This window comes from Papio anubis, chromosome 1, assembly GCF_008728515.1.
Source record: "Papio anubis isolate 15944 chromosome 1, Panubis1.0, whole genome shotgun sequence".
Lineage (NCBI taxonomy): Eukaryota > Metazoa > Chordata > Mammalia > Primates > Cercopithecidae > Papio > Papio anubis.
The window spans coordinates 144,896,955-144,917,502 of record NC_044976.1 but is presented as its reverse complement, the minus strand read 5'-3'; the positions used below and the strand labels follow the sequence as shown (position 1 = coordinate 144,917,502).

General features: G+C 40.0%; 1 protein-coding gene across 6 annotated transcripts in view; it reads right to left on the bottom strand.

Annotated features, from left to right (window-relative positions):
* ESRRG (estrogen related receptor gamma) overlaps nucleotides 1-20,548 on the bottom strand; it is a 640,719-nt gene that overhangs the window by 426,184 nt on the left and 193,987 nt on the right. For 4 of the 6 annotated variants that reach the window (XM_021931684.2, XM_003893108.5, XM_009187308.3 and 1 more), the window contains exon 2: nucleotides 13,595-13,685. The exons of 1 other annotated variant lie outside the window; for it this stretch is intronic. The gene's annotated coding sequence lies outside the window, so the exon portion shown is untranslated. Of the gene's footprint in view, nucleotides 1-13,594; nucleotides 13,686-19,226; nucleotides 19,331-20,548 lie in introns of all 6 variants that reach the window. One more of the 6 variants, XM_021931566.2, reaches the window with a different exon arrangement.

The window sequence follows — 20,548 nt, the reverse complement described above, 5'->3', positions numbered from 1 at the left end:
GGAGAAAAAGGCCACACAAACAACTCCACAGCCCTCAGACAACCCTGAAATCTGGCACACGTCTGCAAGCAAAAATCCAGGATGGATGGACCAGTGTTTTCCAGACTTGCCAGACCCAAAGGAGCACCTCAGGCACTTGTTAGAACACAGATACCAGGCCCCTGCCCTGGAGCCGCTGCTTCTGCAGATTTGTACACACCTGGGAAACACCAGATCACATGAATTTGGCCAGGTGCTCTAAGGGACACACCACACTCTCATAACTGAGTAAAAAACTAAATCCAGAGCCAAAGAAACTGAGGAGACAGAGGACTTGTTCCCTGGCCTGTTCTGTGGGAACAGGTACTTCAGCTCAACCACTTTCCTTCCCAGGAAAACCGAGAACACCTGTGGAAAAAAAAAATCACCCCTGTTATGTTCCTGTGGCTCTTACACATGAAATGTGAATCCATGAAGTCCAAAGACCAAATGGTTTGGCAATATTTATTTGGCAGAGGAGCGAAGGGGGAAAAGTTACGTTTATTTTTAAAATTTTATTTTTCAATGAAAAATAATAGGAGAGAAACTAGCCTTTTAAAACTCAGGAAAATAAACTAGTTACTTGTTTTGTAGCCTGAGAGGGAAATTGCACTTGCAGCAATAGAGATACAAAAAAAAAAAAAAAAAGTATAATGTTTCACCTAATACTGGGGACAGTAGCTCAAGATGTTGAAAGAAGCATATCATATGTCCCCTGGGGGATCTGAAGGTAGCAGTGTAGGTGACAAAAAAGCCTGGAGGATTGAGGTAGAGAAGGAAGCTTTCATCTGGTCAAATGAGTAGCCAGAGTGCAGGGTGGAATGCTGCACACTGGATGCAGCACGCTGTCACTAAGCGAGCTCTCCCTGCATAAAGAATAGCCCAACAGAGCCCCAATTACTATATTTCATGGACACTCTGTCTCACTGGAATACAACTTGTTGGGGGATTAGTGTCTAGAGAGAAAGTCTCAAATAAACTTTTATTAAAAGACGGGATGCTTAGAAATGGCAACTGCTTCTTTTTAATTCCAAAAGCAATCCGAACCGTAACTCAAGAGTTCTGCCGTCTGATAACTGAGTAAAATCCAATGCTGTTCTTGAATTTTATAGACATTCCTCTCTTTCTAAGTACATGAATAGTGTATATACACTCTTCAAAGACTCGATTTTTCTCTTTTGTAGCAAAATGGCAAGAGCCTATGGGAATGCGGTGCCTGGGGCAATGTTCCTTTTTGCTTAGAAGGGACCTGCTAATCACCTGCAAGTAATAATAGACTACAAGGGAGGCAGCCTGAAGACGGCCCCTCACCACCCCGAAGGGCAAGGGTTAAGTAGAAACAAAGCGAGGGAGTCTTTCCTGGCCTGAGGGAGCTCTGCAAAGTGACCAGTGAGAATCTCCCCAAGGATGGATCCAAGGGACTGAGGAGCAGCAGTTAAAGATCAGAGGCAACTTGAAATGGGCCAACGTGCTGAGCTTCTGAAGTAGGAAGAAAAAGGATAATACTTCCAAAAAGCTAACACAATTTTAGGGCCAGCCATATCTTGGAAAGTGACTTGCTCTGCCTTTAGGCTGAGAGGTTGAGCTTGATGGGTAAGGCACGCCATCGGCCCCTCTCTGCAGGCTGGGAAATTTCCTTCAGGAATATGACATTCTTTTACTCCAAGGCAGGACTGGTGCCATACTTGATGTTGGCACTGCGGGACGGGGCTCCCAGATCATGAAGGAGAGCACTAGCTTTGCAAGGGGTATGACGAAGTCTGGCTATTCTTACTGGTGTACTTTAACCCAAGAGAACTTAGAGCAGACAACTCAAAGGGCATTAAAGGCTTAGAAAACTGTAGCTAAGAAGTTGTTAAGGGAAAAGAGTTTAATCCAGTTCCAATCTTTAACTTCGAAAGAATTCAGACACATGAGGGATTTTCATGGGGTGAGTTTTAGTAATTCTTTTCCAGTTACTGAAAAGACAAGGAGAAGAAAAGGGCCCAAAATAGTCTAGTTAAAAAGAAGAAAGTCTTCACCATGAGGGATTGGAACATAATGGTGATTGTGGAATCTCCTTCTTCATATTATAGTTAATTATAGAATAGATATACATCAATCTTGTGCTGAGGGCTCTCCCTGTGTGAAATTTGTAGAATGGCTTTGAATTGATTGACTCTTCCTTTTTTCCCCTGTAAAATATCTGTGGCCAAACTCCCTTTTAGCCTCCACTTTTTCTCACCTCTTTTCCCCAGTGTCTCCTCTCAGAGGATGTCTCACTTTTTTCTGCCCCTTCTAGCCATCCCACTCCTCCATTTCAATAACAAGGGAAGGTTAAAAAAAGGAGCATCTCTCAACCCCACTTCTCAATATTTACTATCATTAGAAATTCATAGCATCCATCTTCATTGCCTTCTTTATGACAAGACTGCCATGATGCAATGGGAACATCTCATCTTCCTCCTGTCACAGCCTCTGTGCTCATGGGCATTTTTGATGACTTTTCTAAGCACATTGATGATTCTTCCATCTATCCTTTCCTTCCCTGATTAAATCCTCCAGCTGCATGCTACTGACCATCTCCCGGGTTACTAGATTACATGGAGAATTATGTATTTTAGGATATAAAACAATGGTATCCTATGGAAGCAATCCAAATGTTCATCAACGAATGAATGGAAAAACAAAATGTGGTAGCTACATACAGTGGAATATTATTCAGCCTTGGAAAAGAGTAGGATTCACATACATGCCACAACCCGGATGAACCTTAAAGACACAAGGCTGAGAGAAATAAGGCAGACACAAAAGGACAAATGCTGTATGATTTTACTTATTTGAGGCACCCAGAGTAGTCAAATTCATAGAGATAGAAAGAATGGGGGATGCTAGAGACAGGTGGGGAGCGGAAATGGGAATTATTGTTGAATAGGTACAGAGTTTCAATTTAAGATGATGAAAAATGTCTAGAGATGGATGATGAACAACAACGGGAATGCACTTAATGCCACTGAACTGTAGGTACACTTAGAAATGGCTAAAGTAGTTAATTTTCCTACCACAGTAAAAAAATACTGGAAAAAAAAAAAAAAACAAACATACTGGTCTCCCAAATTTGAATGTGAATGCTCAAGTCACACCTGATTGCTTCACAAGACACTTGTCAGGCTTAGTTAACAATTGGTGGTGAAAGTTTGTCACTCAAATTCCTTCCTTCCTCCCTCCCTCCCTCCCTCCCTCCTTCCTTTCCTTCCTTCCTTCCTTCCTTCCTTCCTTCCTTCCTTCCTTCCTTCCTTCCTTCCTTCCTTCCTTCCTTCCTTCCTTCCTTCTTTCCTTCCTTCCTTCCTTCTTTCCCTTAAGAAATACTTATTATGCAACTACTCTGTGACAAGTACAATACTAAAAGATGGGACTCAATAGAATTCACAACCCAGAAGAGAAAAGGGACTATCAAAAAGGAAATACATCTCCCATCAAATTTTAAACATAGGAAATGAATGCTTGGGAACATATAATGAAGACTTGACCCAGTGCGCGTGTGGAGGGGAGGTGGGAGAGGGAGTGCTTGGAAGAAATATTTGTAACCTGAGACCTGGAATTTGAATAAGAGTTGGGCAGAAAAACAAGGAGCATGTAGAAGAATATTCCAGACAGAGAGAATGGTATTTGAAATGAGAAAGAACGCAAAGTTTAGTGCTTCACAGGAGGTTTGGCTTTGCAGGAGTTTAGGAAAGCAGAGAAGCACGTGATCAGGCCTGAAAGGTGGACAGAGTGCAGACCACAGGGGGCCTAGGAGATGGTATTAAGTCTTTCAGACTTTTTGTCCTAAACGCCAAATGAGAATATTGGATCAGAACCCCTAGGTCTCTTCCTGCTTCGTGATGCTATTCAACTATAAAATGCTACATCGGTGATCCCTTTCCGAGCACAACTGCAGTGTCAGTCCTGCCATCATCCTCCCCATGTTCTCATAGAAATGGTACCTGATTTCCAGCCCTCAGGAAACCCCCTAACACCCATACTTTATCACTCTTACTTTACCTAAGTTATTAGTCACCACCTGATTTCATTCGACATCCTTCCTCTCTGAGTCCAGGAGAGACCCCTCACCACTGTCCTCACCTCATGGACATTCTGCCAAGTTTATTATGTAATCTTCCTTTCTGACTCACATCCCCTTCGAAGAACCTTTCTCTGACTCACTTCTCCCTTTTCTCACACATCCTTCTTTTTCTCTTGCATCTTTAATCTCCCTTCTAACCTCTTTCCTTCTGCTTCAGATACTCTCAGTCTCTTCTATATCCATATTGCTTTTTGGTTCTCAAGTGCAAAGGAAGATGTGAACATGGCTCATTACCAATTCATTCTACTTAACTTCAACTTTGACCTCCACCATGAATACCAGGAGATCCATTTATTCATCCCCTGAGCATTCCCCGGCTCACTTCCTTCTGAGGTTTATTTAGAATTACTCTCTCCTCAAGCTTCAACCCCCCATTTTCAGAGTGACTTTACATTCTACTTATTCTGTGAGTGTCCTCTCTGCCCTTGCCTCTGCTGTCCATGGGTCTGTTTCTAGAGATGAGTTTAGTCTTCTAGTCTTTGTCAGGGTGGATGAGACTTCACTGTGTTAAAGACCTGGGAGCTGCAAAGATGTATAAGACACAGTTCTTGTTCTTCCAGAAATTTCAATCTAGTTAAGAACCTGTAGAAATATAGCACTATAATACATTGTTGTTTCAGCATGAGTCTTAAATAGTACTGAGAGACACTTCAACATCTAGATTTCTTCTAGCTCAAGGTGTCAGGAAAAGCTGCAGGAAGGAGGTGACATTTAAGCTGAGCCTTGAAAGATAAATCAGATTCCAGTTAGCTTGTCAAAGGGTAATGGAGAAGGTCCCAAAAAGAAGGAACTGCAAATGGGAAGCATTGTCTGTAGAACACACAAGTTTCCACGATGATTACACTTTTTAAAGTGAAGAAGAGCAACTAGAGGTGGGTGATGGGATAATGCTGTGGAGAGCTTAACTGCCCAACGAGGACAGATCTCACCAGAGATAATGGGAACTCGTGTGATTTTTGTAAGGAAAGCTGGCATGTTAAGGGATATTATTCTAGTGTGGCTGATGTGGGGCTTGGAAGTTGAGAGGCTAATGGCTAAGTTCAGTGAGGGGCCACCTGTCACTGTCTGGTCCCAAAGCAACTAGGAGAAGGTACATGGATATTAAAGATGACATGCACGTTTCTCCTTATTCTCATATGAGGACCCTTGTCCCTTGTCTATCCCTAATCATTTTGGGGGAAGGTATTCGTTACCCTTATTGACTTATTATTTTATTTTTTTCTAATCTCACCTTCAGAGCTTTCTTTGTCTTCAGCTTAAAATACCTTTCTCTGGCCTACCCTTTGTGTAAAATAAGAGAAATTCAGGAAAATAATTCTCCCTTGCTATGAAAAACGTTTTCCCTTGACCCACTTTGAGAAACTGCTCCTTCCTTATTCTGGAAAATAGACCTGTCTTTTCAAAGTTTTCCAGCTCCCTGGCTTGCTCCTTCGCTCCCCTGGGAATCTTCCCACCCCTGCTGCCTCAGCCTTAGAGGTTCAGCTGGGGTGTTGCCCTCAGGAGGACCAGCCAGACTCCGCCCTCCAGCTGTCCCAGGTGCCCTCTTCAGGGTTCTCCCAGCACTAGGAGCACCCTTGGTTACAGCACCGATCACACAAAGCAGAAATCCCTGCGCTCTGCAGTCATCTCCCCACTCATCTATGAGCTGTGGGAAGCAGGGATCATGTTGAAAAGACATACAAAATATTTAGAATTTAAAAAAGTTTTTGTTCCTTTCAGAGGAGAAGTCAATCTAATCAAGACAGAAAAATGAGAAACAACAACAACAACAACAACAACAAAAACACTATATAAATATATTTGACTTCTTCTCTATCATGAAAGATAATCCAAACCAAAATTAAAAGGTGAAAATAAGGTCAGATGCGGCGTGGCTCATGCCTGTAATCCCAGCACTTTGGGAGACCGAGGCGGGTGGATCATGAGGTCAGGAGTTCAAGACCAGCCTGGTCAACATGGTGAAAATACAAAAATCAGTCGGGCGTGATGGCGTGCGCCTGTAATCTGAGCTACTCGGGAGGCTGAGGCAGCAGAATTGCTTGAACCCAGGAGACAGAGGTTGCAGTGAGCTGAGATTGCACTCTAGCTTGGGAGACAGAGTGAAACTCCATCTTTGGTGGGGGCGGGGGAAAGTGAAAATAAAATAAGGAAACATTTCTATAACACATTTAAGAAAAAGAGGTGAATATTGTTAGTACACAAGAAGTTTCAACAAAGAAGGGAAATGACAAGATTTCAATAGAAAAAAAATTGGCAGCGCAGTAAATCCACGTGAAGAAGATACAAATGACCACTAAAGTTGTAAAAGATCTTCAGCCTCATTAATAATTTTAAAATTGCAAATTGAAATAAGATACTACTTCCCGATAATAAATTGACAAAACGTAAAGTCTATTAGAACCATGGCTAGGAATTGGGTCCTCGCACAATTTTGGTAGAGGGGTGTGTGTGTGCGTGTGTGTTTAGAGACAGGGTCTCTTGCTCTGTCCCTGAGACTGAGGTGCAGTGATGTGATCATGGCTCACTGTAGCCTCAAATTCCTGAATTCCTGAGCTCAGGTGATCCTCCCCCTTCAGTCTCCTGAGTAGCTAGGAATAGAGGTACATGCCACCAAACCCGGCTATTTTTTTTTTTTTTTTTTTTTTTTTTAGAGAACAAGGTCTTGCTACATTGTGCAGCCTGTTATCAAACTCCTGGCCTCAAGCAATCCTCCCATTTTGGCCTCCCAAAGTGCTAGGATTACAGGCATGAGCCACCATGTCCAGCCAATTTATATAATTTGTTTAGATCCACAGACAATTTCTTATAAAATTGAAAATATAGATACACTTTGGCTTAGCAATCCTACTCTAGATAACTATCCTACAGGAGTAAGACCACAAGAATTAAAAAATTTCCTGCTTTCAAATCACAGCTCTTCTACTTGGCTGAAGCTTTTATCTTCTCTGTAACTCAATTTCTCTATCTTTGAAATAGGATAACAGCAACTACCTTATAGGGCTGTTTCCAGAATTAAATGATTTATTATATTTAAAGCACTTAAAAAGTGTGGAACATATAGAAAATATTACAGTCATTATTCTCATTTTCCAAATTTTCTGTATTGACAATATATGCTAATTATAATTTTAAAAAGTATTTAAAGAAAGACAATGGTTCCCAATTATTTCTAAATGGACTATAAACCATTGGCCTAACTTAATGAGATGGAGCCACTTTTCTAACGTAGCTCTGCCTTCTCGTAGTTTTTCACTTAGGCTTTCCAATTTTCTAGCCCCATCTCTACTTCCACCCCATGCTTGTCTGGTAAATTTTAAGAACTGGCTCTCAAATGAAAAAAAATCTTCGCTTGAAAATTTGGGGCACCGTCAATTTCTGTGGTGTAAACACTCCCTTCATGGCTGATTCGAGCTACCAACATGACATGGTGAACATGGAGCTGATGAGGAGATGCAGAGCAGTGCAGTATTCTAGACTTTCCATACCTCAAGAACATAGATAAGACCAAAATGTGGTGAAGAAGAATAATTGGAAAGTGATTAATTTGGAGTATTTATTACTTTTGGTTTTAATATATTGACTTATTATATGTTCATATCATTCAATTTTTAAGAAAATTAAATTATAACTGGATCACAAAATTCCTAGAAATTTAACAAGTGACTCTCTTAGTAAGAATAGGCTCTAGTGCATCACTGACCTCTCCACTTCAAGAGCTCTGCACTCATATTCCTCATTTGCATTCTCCCTTGGACTCCAGCTTTGCCTCCCTCCCTGTCTGCTCCCCCACCTTCCCTCCACTAACCCCTGGCCTACCAACCCTGCAATGCCTTCTTGCAGGATATCAGCACCCCACTGGCCCTTCCCTTGCCCAATTCTGTTAGCAATTTTGAAGAATACTATTTATTTAGCAGCTCAGTATGTGTATTTTATTATCCTTATTACTGATTATTTTGTGTATCATCCTTTCTCCCAACTCCAAGTTAGATTATATTGGTGTGTTAGTCTGTTCTCACGCTGCTGATAAAGACATACCAGAGGCCAGGTGCAGTGGCTCACGCCTGTAATTTCAGCACTTTGGGAGGCTGAAGCGGGTGGATTACCTGAGGTTAGGAGTTTGAGACCAGGCTGGCCAACATGGCGAAACCCCATCTCTACTAAATATACAAAAATTAGCCAGACATGGTGGTGGGGACCTATAATTCCAGCTACTTGGGAGGCTGAAGCAGGAGAATTGCTTGAACTCAGGAGGGGGAAGTTTCAGTAAGCCGAGATCTCTCCACTCCACTCCAGCCTAGGAGATAGAATGAGACTCCATCTCAAAAAAAAAAAAAAAGAAAGAAAGAAAGAAAGAAATACCCGAGACTGGGTCATTTATGAAGAAAAAGGTTTAATGGACTCACAGTTCCATATGGCTGAGGTGACCTCACAATCATGGCAGAAAGCGAAAGGCACGTCTTACATGGCGGCAGAAAAGTGAGACTGAGAGCCAAGAGAAAGGCCATCAGATCTTGTGAGACTTATAAAGCCACCGGATCTCATGAGACATATTCACCACCATGAGAACAGTATGGGGGAAACCACCTCCATGATTCAGTTATCTCCCACACAGTCCCTCCCACAACACATGGGAATTGTGGGAGCTACAATTCAAGATGAGATTTGGGTGGATCATAGCCAAACCATATCAATTGTTTTTAAAAAAGTGGTTATCCACTGACAGAAAGGGTTGGGATAGTGCATATTGGTGACTCTTTTGATATGTCACCTCCAATGTCCACTTCACTTAGGTTAGAGAACCACAATTTTATATATTTTAATCTTAGCACAGTGAGTGGCTGGTATGTAGTAAGCACTCAGTAACTACATGTAAACTGAAAATTTAAGATATTTTAGTAGAAAAACTAAACCCTATTAACTAGGAATTAGCTGAAAATGTAGATTCCTGGTCAAGGTAGGTGTAATAACATAGGAAAAATTAAACTGTTTTTCCTACTCTCACACTCAACACAGACATTTCTGTGCTCAGAAGTATGGGCTTGCTTTTGCTTTCCCACACGTCAGTTCTCCAGTGGTCACCAACTAGGCATCCTACAATTTAACTAAATTCTGACACTCCCTACCTGGAAACAGCATCAGATCCCACAGGTTAAGGGCTCAGTCCCACAAGACTTCCCTTCACTTCAGACATCAACTGAAAGTTGTAGGCTACCTACAACTGCTGTTTGATTTAGCTATAAATTGGAGGTTTCTATAATCCCCTTCTCTGGTTTGACTGATTTGCTAGAGCAGCTCACAAAACTCAGAGAAACACTTGCTTTTACTGGTTTATTATATTTATAAAGGTTATTATAAAGAATATAGATGAACAGCCAGACAGATAAAGTGGTGCATAGGGCAAGGTATATGGGAAGGGACACAGGGTTTCCAAGCCCTTTCCAGGCACGCCACTTTCCCAGAACCTCCCCATGTTCAGCAACCCAGAAGCGCTCTGAAATTGCAAATTGAAATCCCACAGTTTAGGAATCTTTTTGGGGGGGATGGGGAATGGAGTCTTGCTCTGTTGTCCAGGTTGGAGTGCAGCGGAGTGATCTTGGGTCACTGCAACCTCTGCCTCCCAGATTCAAGCAATTCTCCTGCCTCAGCCTCCTGAGTAGCTGGGATTACAGGCATATGCCACCACACCTGGCTAATTTTTGTATTTTTAGTAGAGATGGTGTTTCACCATGTTGGCCAGGCTGGTCTTGAACTCCTAACCTTGTGATCTGCCTGCCTCAGCCTCCCAAAGTGCTGGGATTACAGGTGTGAGCCACCGCATCTGACCCAGATTAGGGAGTTTTACAGTGGCTTCATCCTGTAAGCATGGTCAATTATTAACTCAATCTTCAGCTTCTCTCCCCTTCCTGGAGGATGAGGGGTGTGATTGAAAGTTCCAAGCTTGTAATCATGGCTTGATTTTTCTGGTGACCAGAACCCATTTGGGAGACCTCCAAAAGTCACCTCAATAGAACGAAAGACACTCCTGTCAAACAGGAAATTCCAAGGGATAAAGAGCTCTATAGTCAGGAATGTGAAGGTCGGGGGTGTTGTGGGGGCAACAGAGAACAAATACATATTTCTTTTTATAAATCACAACCTCATAGTAGATGTTTGGCTTCTTGTACCATGCGTCCAAGAAACAACAATATGGTTGTGGTACTTGTACTGAGGTATAATCACGAGAAAACAAGTTAGCATGTCAGTATCATTCTTATAAAAGAAATGAAATAAATGTCTTTTACGAAGGATCTAATTCACAAGCACATTACCATTAAGAGAATACAGTGGTTGATGACTATTAATGTGAAAATGGCCACCATTTGGATGTTCCTGCTGTCACCTTCTTAGAGACTTTGGGGATGGGTAAACTCACACACGCGCAAACACACACACAAGCACACACACACAAACACACACACAAGCACACAACACACACAAACACACACACACGAGTATAAATATAAATATATATGGCCAGACCATATACTTACTTTATGCAAAACAATTTTAAACTCCAAGTTTGATAGCTATGAACAAACTTCATTAAAAATAGTATTTAGAGATCAAATTGTTTTACTCCTGCTTACTTTGAAATAACATCATAATTAACTTTTCTCTCATGGATCTTGAGGAAAAAAAAAAAAGAAGATGACAAACAGCAAGAGACAGCTAATGGCCTTCATATCTCCATGTAAATTTTGGCTTATACTAAAACACTCAAGGACAAGTATCAGCAGTAAATCATATAACCTACATTTCAGAATCAAAATTGCCACATTGCACTCTTTCTGATATCAGATTGTTATTTGCTCAAATCTATTTGCATTACCTGGGCACATACCCAGTGGCAGAACTTCACCCAGAGGCATTCTCAAGCCATCCTGAAACATCCACCCTGCAGATTAGCCACACTTGCAAACTCAAGAACTGATATTTTTCAAGTACTCTGTATAGTAACAAAAAAGAAAAGAAAAAAAAAAACCCTCAAATTTTTTGTACCTCTTAGCCACCCATAAGCTTTCTGCTAATTCTGTCATAAATAAATAGAATTGACAAAGACATTAAAGAGGGAAACAATCAAAATAGTCAGGAAGAGCAGAAAAAAAGATTGTCACGATATTCTGTCTCGTTTCGCCAAAAAGGTATTAAAGCGCCAATGATATAAAAATAGACTTGAACAATTTTTTCTAAAGGAAGGGGGTAGCTACTCCCAGACTACATAAGATGGGTGTCATAAAGGTTTCATTGATTAGTTGATAAGTTTGCCTGTGAGAGATTAGTCAATTAGTCAGAAAGGTTTGAATTAGTTACTAGAGCTCTGACTCCCATGAATAAATGCCGGGAGTCTTCTCCCCCACCCTCTGTGACAGATGATATCTGTTTTCTCCTGTGAGTTTGAATTTAAGAGCCACTGAAGCTCAGCAACAGTATATTCTGGCTCAAATGAGCTGAAAATTGCATTCAATTTGAATTTCAAAAATCGAGGGGAGGAAGGGGGGAAAAAACCTCAGCACCCATCAAGTCTCTACACTCTTCAACTACTTCCTGCTGCTTAGCTCTATTCCGCCAGGCTGGGGACCTGAAACCCAGGATGTGTTGCAGGGGAAAGAGCATCGCTGGATTCCTGCCCAGTCTGAGTTTAAAAATAAACTTTTTATAGTCAGGATCAAAGCAAACCTCACTTTTATGCACATGCATAATGCAGAATGTGACCCACCAAAGAAACAGATTTACCTTTTCCAAACTGAAACTGGCCTGCTTTATTATTTTTTTTTTCTTTACGTTCTCTGGAGGTGATAAAGGTGAAGGTGTTTTTCTTGGGAAACTCTGGAAAAGCAAATTCTTTTCTAAATTAAAATTAATTCCTCTTCAGCTCACTTAAGACCCTCATTCTTTGTGGCTCGGTGCCCCCAGCTCACCCACCTCACATTACAAAGCAGACGTGTTCTTGAAAAGTTGAGCAAGTAGCTATTGATTTTTCAAATCAAGTCATATTTTAAATGCTTTAAGAGAGTTAGTTATTTAAAGGAATCTTGTGATAAATTATTTTTTAAAGCCAATCTATTTTTAGTGTACAAATCATTGCCCCTTCCTGCAATGGCATATTAAGCGTGAATTTGAAGTCTATCCAAGTTTTCTGAAAGCAGGGCACACCTGTAGTCCACAAGAAGTAGATGTAAGTGTTACCAATATTTAAAACTAAACTGATGCTACGCAAAACAACAGATGATATCCCAGAATCATGTAACTGAACGGTTTGGGGCCAGAACTCCATTTTATGATAGTTGGAGCTGAAGGAGGAAAGAGAACGCCAAATTCATTCCAATGGACTTCGAACATGAAAACATATTCTCCCGCTGACTAAATTACTCTCAATTTGCAAATTAAGCAACCTGGGTGCCATGAAAAAGGTAATTCAACTTCTAAAGTGCCATTTTCCACACTGAAGCAGGAGTCTGCTGAATGCCGTTCAGAAATATGCCTTATTCCAAAGGGTTCAGTAGCAAGCACCATTGAAAGGCATCATTGGCAGTGAGCATGCACGGATTCCTGTTCACTTACTCTGCGCTGGCCTCTGCAGCAAGAACTCAGAGTAACTAACACATCAGAGATCCTGCATTAGAGGAGGCAGTGGCTCTTCATCCTTCCTGAGTTACAAACCCGTGTGAGAGTGTGATGAATGCACAGACACTCTGCAACAAAAGAATCCTTCCACGCTATGATCCTCGTATGACAGTCATTACAACCACAACGGAGTTCATGGATCCAAGTGAAGGACCTGGGTCTAGGATATTAACTGACTAACTAATGGTAACCTGGGAAAGTTAGTATTACATAATTTCCCTTCAAAAATGGAGTGAAGTAGACAGATATCCCTGGAAAGAAATGGGTATTCAATTGAAATCTAATGGATACCAAGAACTTTTACTAAGTTCACAGAAGGTAGAATTAGAAAGAGAAGGATCTCTATCTTAAACACAGGACAAGATGTAAAGAAGAGCAATATTTTACTTCTTAGGCATCACTGAAAGACAAAAATTAAGAAATAGTCTGACTTTCACAACCTCAGCTTACTGGTCAATACAGTGAATCAACAGAAACTCGGGCAAAACCTTTCCAAAGCAACTACATGATCACTACAACACACACTCAATAAAGTCCAATCTGCCAGAATATCCTACACACAGACAAAAAACAACAACAACAACAAAAAAAAAAAACACTTTAAAAGCATTTAAAATGATGTCTTTACATTTTAAAAGGCAGAATCAGGAAAACATTGTACCTTACTATGAAATACTTGCCAGCAGCACAATAGTAGTCAAAGATGTCATGGGGCCATTTAACCCTCTAATGTGTATCACATGGTATTATGTTATATGGATTTTAAAAGAACATTAATATCTCCTAATCTTGTAGGGAGCAGCTTACCTTTCAAACTGCGACAGTGTTAGCGTAGGATTTTTTCCTTACATCTTCATAATTTAATATTGTTTCATTGATGAACCAGTAAATTGTAGCTCTATTCATTTATATGACGTGAGCAAGGATCCAACCCAAAAAAGGAAAAAAAAAAAAAAAAAGTAAGGTCAATTTTCTTGGCCGCTGCATTTAATAAAATCTCCCAGGCAATAGAGTTAAGCACACATTAATAGCTATGACTTAGTATGCTCTGCCTTTAGCAAGTCTTTGATTTTCCTATATATACACTCAGGGCTGTATTAACACTCCAACGAAGGTACAGTCCTCATTTCTTATTTTAAGATTTCTTCCTTCTCAGCTTTATCAGATTTATTAATCTTCCGCTCCTCTCTTATTTATAGCAAATGCTCTGGTTAGGGTTTCAAAGCGTTTTCCATTATAACACCCATATATAACTTTCAGAAAAAAAAAATTCTTCCAAGACCAAGGGACTTTGTACTTACTTCATATTAGTCTCAAAATATATGCATTTCTCCAAATGTGAAGGCTTTGTGTCCTATTTCTCTGATCTTCAGAAAAAAACACAAGAGAGAGGGTAGAGGCCCCAGCTTTCTAAGTGGGAAAACTTGAAGCTTCTATTTTAAGTAAACTCCAAGTGGGTTTTCACTAAACATACACTAATGATGTTTTAGGGAGATGTCTATCAAAGGAAGCTACTGGGTTGAACCTCATGAAGTTGCTGTTATTCTATCAATTTCGACCTACCAAAACGGCAATTCCATATGATTTAACTTAATGCTTCTCATATCTTTACTAAAATATAAAAAGACTGTTCAGAGCAACAAAGCAATCCCTTGCATATCCAGGGAAATTTTGTGCTGAACTTGCAGCTCAGGAGGTGAGAAGGGAGAAGAGAAGGTTGTGACTAACAGGAGGCCGGAATGCCCCTGACAATTTGTTTGGTGCACGCTCTGGTGCAATATATTAAGTAAAAGATGTGGAGAAAATAATTACTCAGGTGGCACCAGGCCACTTTGCATCACATCCCTTGAGGCATGAATGTGGTAACTGTAGACTTTGGGGAGTGAACACTTCAAAGAGATGCCTGCATTGCATCAGAAGACCCTCAGACGAACCTCTAAATCGTTTCACTAAAGACACCCTTCAGACTCATTGCTTTCCCGCTTTCTTTCAAGAATGAGGTTAAAAGTAAAATGCTTGGCAAATAAACTAGATTGAGGTTTCAATCCCAACTTCCCCCTACACCCAGCAGTTGGAATCATACCTTGGTAATTTACTGTAATGCTAAAGAGAAACTATTTGAATACTAGAAAACAAAGGGATCATTTTTAAATAATTTCTTGCATAAAGTGAGCTGAAGATCAACTAAGACAAGAGACCGAGGAGGTTTCTAGTGTAGGTTGGAATTTGACAGGGTCTAGAATCAAGAAAGGAGGGTGCTTTGCATATAAAACTAGGATGGTGTTTCAAACATACCCATGAGAGAGACAGGAGGTAAGATGACTCGAATGTGAGAATCCAATCCTATTTATTTTTTAGGAGTGTGAACATAGGAACCTGTTAAAAAACTGTAATTTATGTAAGTATAGAGAAACACTAGGAGAGGACCCACCCAGCTGACACTAGAGGGTCAGAAGTCCAAGAAGACCTAATTTAGGTTTTTGCTTTTTTAAAAAGAAAGCACAGGACTCAGGAAGTACAAACACAGGACTTGAATCAAGAAAAATCCTTCAGGTGCTGATTTCAACAGTTAGGTGGCTGCTTTCTGTGTAATATTGCTAATGCTCATAGCCAGTGTGGCCGTAGATTTCAAGTTAACATTTAAACTCTACAACTTGTCATACTCTATCTCTGAAATGGCTGAAAATTTGAAATAATGTTAATGTTAAAACAATGGTTTTGGGAACCAGTTCTCCTTTTGATCCCATACCAACAACTATCTCTAAGCAGAGGCGTTCAACTCAGGAGATTCAGTTTGTGGGCAAGGGGAGATGGTGGGGCATTGGAAGGGTGTATGGAATCAGTTCCTGTTACCCTTATGATTTCCTCTTATTACAAAATGCAGTATATATTTCCCCAGAAAAATCTTGATTTAAATGGTGACAACCAATCCAGGTGAAAGATTTCTTATTCAATACTATAGGTAATATACTAAGAATGGGGGGATAAAGATTGTAAATGGCCTTTAGAAGTCCAGTAACAATATGATTGAGAAGAATTTTGTGGGTAACCCAGGAAATGCACTACTATTTATCTCACTTTTTCCCTTGTCTGCAAATATTCTAAATTCCAAACAACCAGTTTTATTTTGTTTTATTTTATTTTCAGTTTTAGATTCAGGGGGTGCATGTGTAGGTTTGCTACAAGAGTATATTGCATGATGCTGAGATTTGGGCTTGTACTGATCCCGTCACCCAAACAGTGAACATAGTACCAGACAGAAAGTTTTTCAACCCTTGATCCCCTCCCTCCCTCCCCTCTTTTGGAGTCCCCAGTGTCTATTGTTCTCATCTTTGTCTGTTTCTATCCAATGTTTAGCTCTCACTTAGAAGTAAGAACATGTAATATTTGGTTTTCTGTTTCTGTGTTAATTCACTTAGAATAATGGCCTCCAGCTGCATCCATGTTGCTGCAAAGGACATGATCTCATTCTTTTTTATGGCTGTATGGTATTCCATACTCTATATGTACCATATTTCTTTATCCAGTCCTCAACTGATGGGCACTTGGGTTGATTCCATGTCTTTGCTATTGTGAATAGTGCTGTGTTATACATATGAGGGCAGGTGTCTTTTTGGTAGAATAATTTCTTTTCCTCTGGGTATATATCCAGTAATGGGATGGGATTGCTAGGTTGAATGGTAGTTCTGTTTTTAGTTACTTGAGAAACCTCCAAACCGGTTTCCACAGAGGCTGAACTAATTTACATTCCCACAAATAGTTATAAGTGTTTCCTTTTCTCCACAACCTCGCAAACATCTGTTACTTTTTCACTTTTAATAATGGCCACTCCTACTGGTGTAAGATGGTATCTCACTGGGGTTTTGACTTGCATTTCTCTGATGATTACTGATGTTGAGCATTTTTTCATATGTTTGTTGGTCACTCGTATGTCTTCTTTTGAGATATGTCTGTTTATGTTCTTAGCCCACTTTTTAATGGAGTTACTTGTTTCTTGTTCAGTCATTCAAGTTCCTTGTAGTTTCTGAACATTAGTCCTTTGTAGTATGCATAGTTTACAAATATTTTCTCCCATTCTGTAGCTTGTCTCTCTTTTGATAGTTCTTTTGCTGTGGAGAAGCTCTTTAGTTTAATTAGGTCCCAGTTACCAATTATTGTTTCTGAATAACCAGTTTTAAAATGTAGACTGAGACACAACTCACAACTGTTTTGTAAGCTGATGATTGTCTATTACAAAGAAAAAATTCCAGGATTAAGAACTATCAGGTGCAGTTGCCTGGATTTTGCATTGCACGATTCCCAGGGTGCACCTTTCGTACGTATTACAAAGTGAAAGATCTGCCCCACCGTGGTTGTGTAGTATGAGATAGGAAGAGGAAGCCTTTGGATTCTCTTCCCTGTCCCAGAGAATATTTTTAAAACAAACATAGATAACTACATTACCAGTATCCCTTCACCCACAAAGTCAGTGACCCCAAGGCAATAGGACTTACACCATCCCTACCATCACCCTCTACCATCACCAGTAGCTGCCTCTGCATTGTTGCAGGAACCTTCTTAGAAGGGGAATTACCTCTCTAAATACAGTTCTTGGGTCTCAAACTGGTTCTAAGAATAAATATTCCAATAAAAGGATAAGCCACTTAGCACATGATATTCCTCAAACATGGTAGCATGACAGTGGAACCCAACCATTCACCCAGCTGTCCTTGGGGAAAAACACATTTTGAATTCCAAAACCTTAGGAGTATATCCTATTGTGAGGGATCTACTTACTACACACAGATACAAAACCCTGAACAGCATATACTCTCAAAAAGTGAATGCATAGCAGAAGTAAAGATTTTTAAAAGGGGAAACACATATTTCCTTTAATGATTCTGAAGATAACTTTAGTGTACAGCCAGGAAAAGATAAACAGAAGAATTTCCTCAGTTTTCCAGATCCCCTACCATATGTTATTCATGCGGGTTTGATTATTTGAAGGTTTTTTTTTTTTCAGGATTTCAATAAAGGCAATCAGGCAGGATATCTTGGGCAGGCAAGCAAGCTACTGGATGATGGGGAGATACAGGGCAAAGACAACTTCAGCTCCCCACCGCCAGGAAATGTGATCTATTAAGAGATAAAATGTCATGATATAATCTATGTGATGCATCTTTTGAAAAGAAAAGTGCCTTAAAGATTATGAAATAGTTTCGAGAGTAGAAAATAATCCATCAATTTAGATACAGCTTTTTCAGTGATGGGTACAATGTAAGACTCCCTCCAGTTAAACTGAGGTCAAACGTAGAATTCCAGATTTAGATCTCCCGATATTTGCCACTCTATATTTAGTCTTCACAAATTCAATAACATTGGCTACTTTCTGATGCAAACTCTGACGGAGGAAGCTTTTCTGTGAGGACAAAATATTTTTAAAATAAAAGATTTCTTCATTAAGTTGGCCCAGATCCTTGAGTCTAGCACTTTGCCAATCATTTTCCTTCCACTTTAACCCTGGAAACATGAAAAGTTAGAAAGGAAAGGGAAGGGAAATAAATAAGAGAAGAAGACATAAATGAAAGACTAAGAGAAAAGAAAAATCATGGAAAGAAACAGGAAGGTTAATAAAGAAGGAGCACATGATCTTCATTCACTCAAAGTCAGAATACCATTAATGCACCCAAAATCAAACGCAGTGCAAGTTCTTCTTGGTTTATCATCCCTTTCCCTGGAGCATGCAAGAAGGCTATATTGATGAAGATCTTGGCGATAATGCACTCCAAAGCCCTCATTTTACCAGTAAGAAAAGGGAAGTCCTGTAAGGCGAAGTGACTTACAAAGTCATGACTAGAAGCCAGAATCACTATAGACCAGTCTAAGGTTCTACCAGCCATGTCTGCCTGAAAGTGGTAATGGCTTTTCCAAGTCTTAGACAACTGCTAATCACACCAAGAGTGAGGTAACATGGAGATGCTCTTCTCTCTCTGGGGGAATAACAGAGATCAGCTCACAGTATTAGGACCTACAGGAACAGCTGGGCAAGGCTGCAGCTGACCCAGCTTCCAGGGTAATTTGACGGTTGGAGAATAACACACTGCAAATTTAGAGGGACAAGCTCTAAGCCCAGTTTTCTCATAATTCCAACAAACCGTTTCCAGTGGTTATTATGACATAACATTTCTGTTGATTAATTAAAAGCTCCTCATTAGATCAGTCAGCTTATAATTAATAGCTCCCCCTATCTTTAATAAAGTAAATAGAATGTTGTGAAATAAATGAGAGATACCAAGAATTAGCTAAAGCCTAAACCCAAATGAAAGCACCCTCTGCTCTCAACCAAGGAGGCAAAGAAACAAAAGGGGAGGGAAAAGTGGGTTTGGTTAAACAAAGATGAGAAGAGAGAGTGTTGAGGAGGGGAATGTGGGGAGGAAGGAGGCACTTGCTCAATCAGTACCTATTTTCAGAATTTCCTTCAAGCTGGCTTGAACTGAGAGCCATCAATTATTTAAAAGATGTAACATGATGCTTCCTTTGTTGAGGCAAATCTGCAAGCAAACCCTGAGAGAAAATAAAAAATGAATTAGGCAGAATTTATTAGTGTGCTTGAAGAAAACAAAGATTTAGCTATTGGAACTGACTCTTTTAGAAATGGTTCGATTTTGTCTCCTAAAATCCAGAAGCCTTTCTTCCCCCCTCTATACCTATTTATTTATTATTTTCTACAGTAGATCACACAAAAAGGGGAATGAATCATTTCCCAAACTTCTCCTTTCTTTTCAGATTCAGCTTGATGTACTGTCTTCATTTAAATTACAAATACGCTAATCTGAAACACTGTTTACCAAGTAGCATTTTAAATGAAAGATACAAGAAATTGCATCACTCACATTTAAAAAATGACTTTAGACTCTGCACCTCATAAAAAACAGCCGACGGTGTTCTCTGCCTTGGCTGCTGTATTTCAGTCCGTGAATGAAATTCAATTAGTGGGCTTTGTACTTAGGACATTATGATTCTGATGGTTGGTCTGATCAAAACTGGTGTGCCAAGTCTCAGTTCTGTTTTTTTTGGCAGACCACAGTTAAGGAAAAATTCAATAGAGATGGTTGGCAGGAGAAAAGTTAGTTTCAGAGGAGCTTACTTTTCACCATCATAAGGAAATATGTGAGGAGGAGAGTTGCTCCCTGGAACAGCTTATTATTTACTAAGTGAATGAATTAACTTTTTGAGAAACCTCAGTACCTGAGTCTATCATTACCAGTTTTAGTACTTTCCAAAAACAGCAATTGATGTAAAATAAACCAGTACTAACTAGAACCAAGAAATCACAGATCTAATTCATCTTTAGGCTTTGATCAGCCTCAGCTTGTGTTCCAAATGAATCCTAGAGAGACCACAGTCTTCATGATGCTATCAGAACCCTCCCAAGTAGAACAGAGCAACAGGCACCTTATAGGAAACTCCAAGCCTTTACAGTGAAGACTCAGAGTAATCATTGGTTTGGGAGGTGCTGTATCTTTAACACTTCTGAAAACAAACCCACACACAACAAAAACAACTGGGCTGCATCATAGGCCCTTGCATGTCTTGACCAGCTATCTGGACCACTACATCATGATTCAGGTACACCACACCCACATCTGCATGGATCAAACAGAATGGTAAGAGCAAATCAAACTGATCATTACATGGCCTGATTCTTTGGCCAGCAAAAGCTGAGAAGTAATAGAGAAAATGTCCAAAGGATATACAGCCATTGGTCTACTAACAATGTCG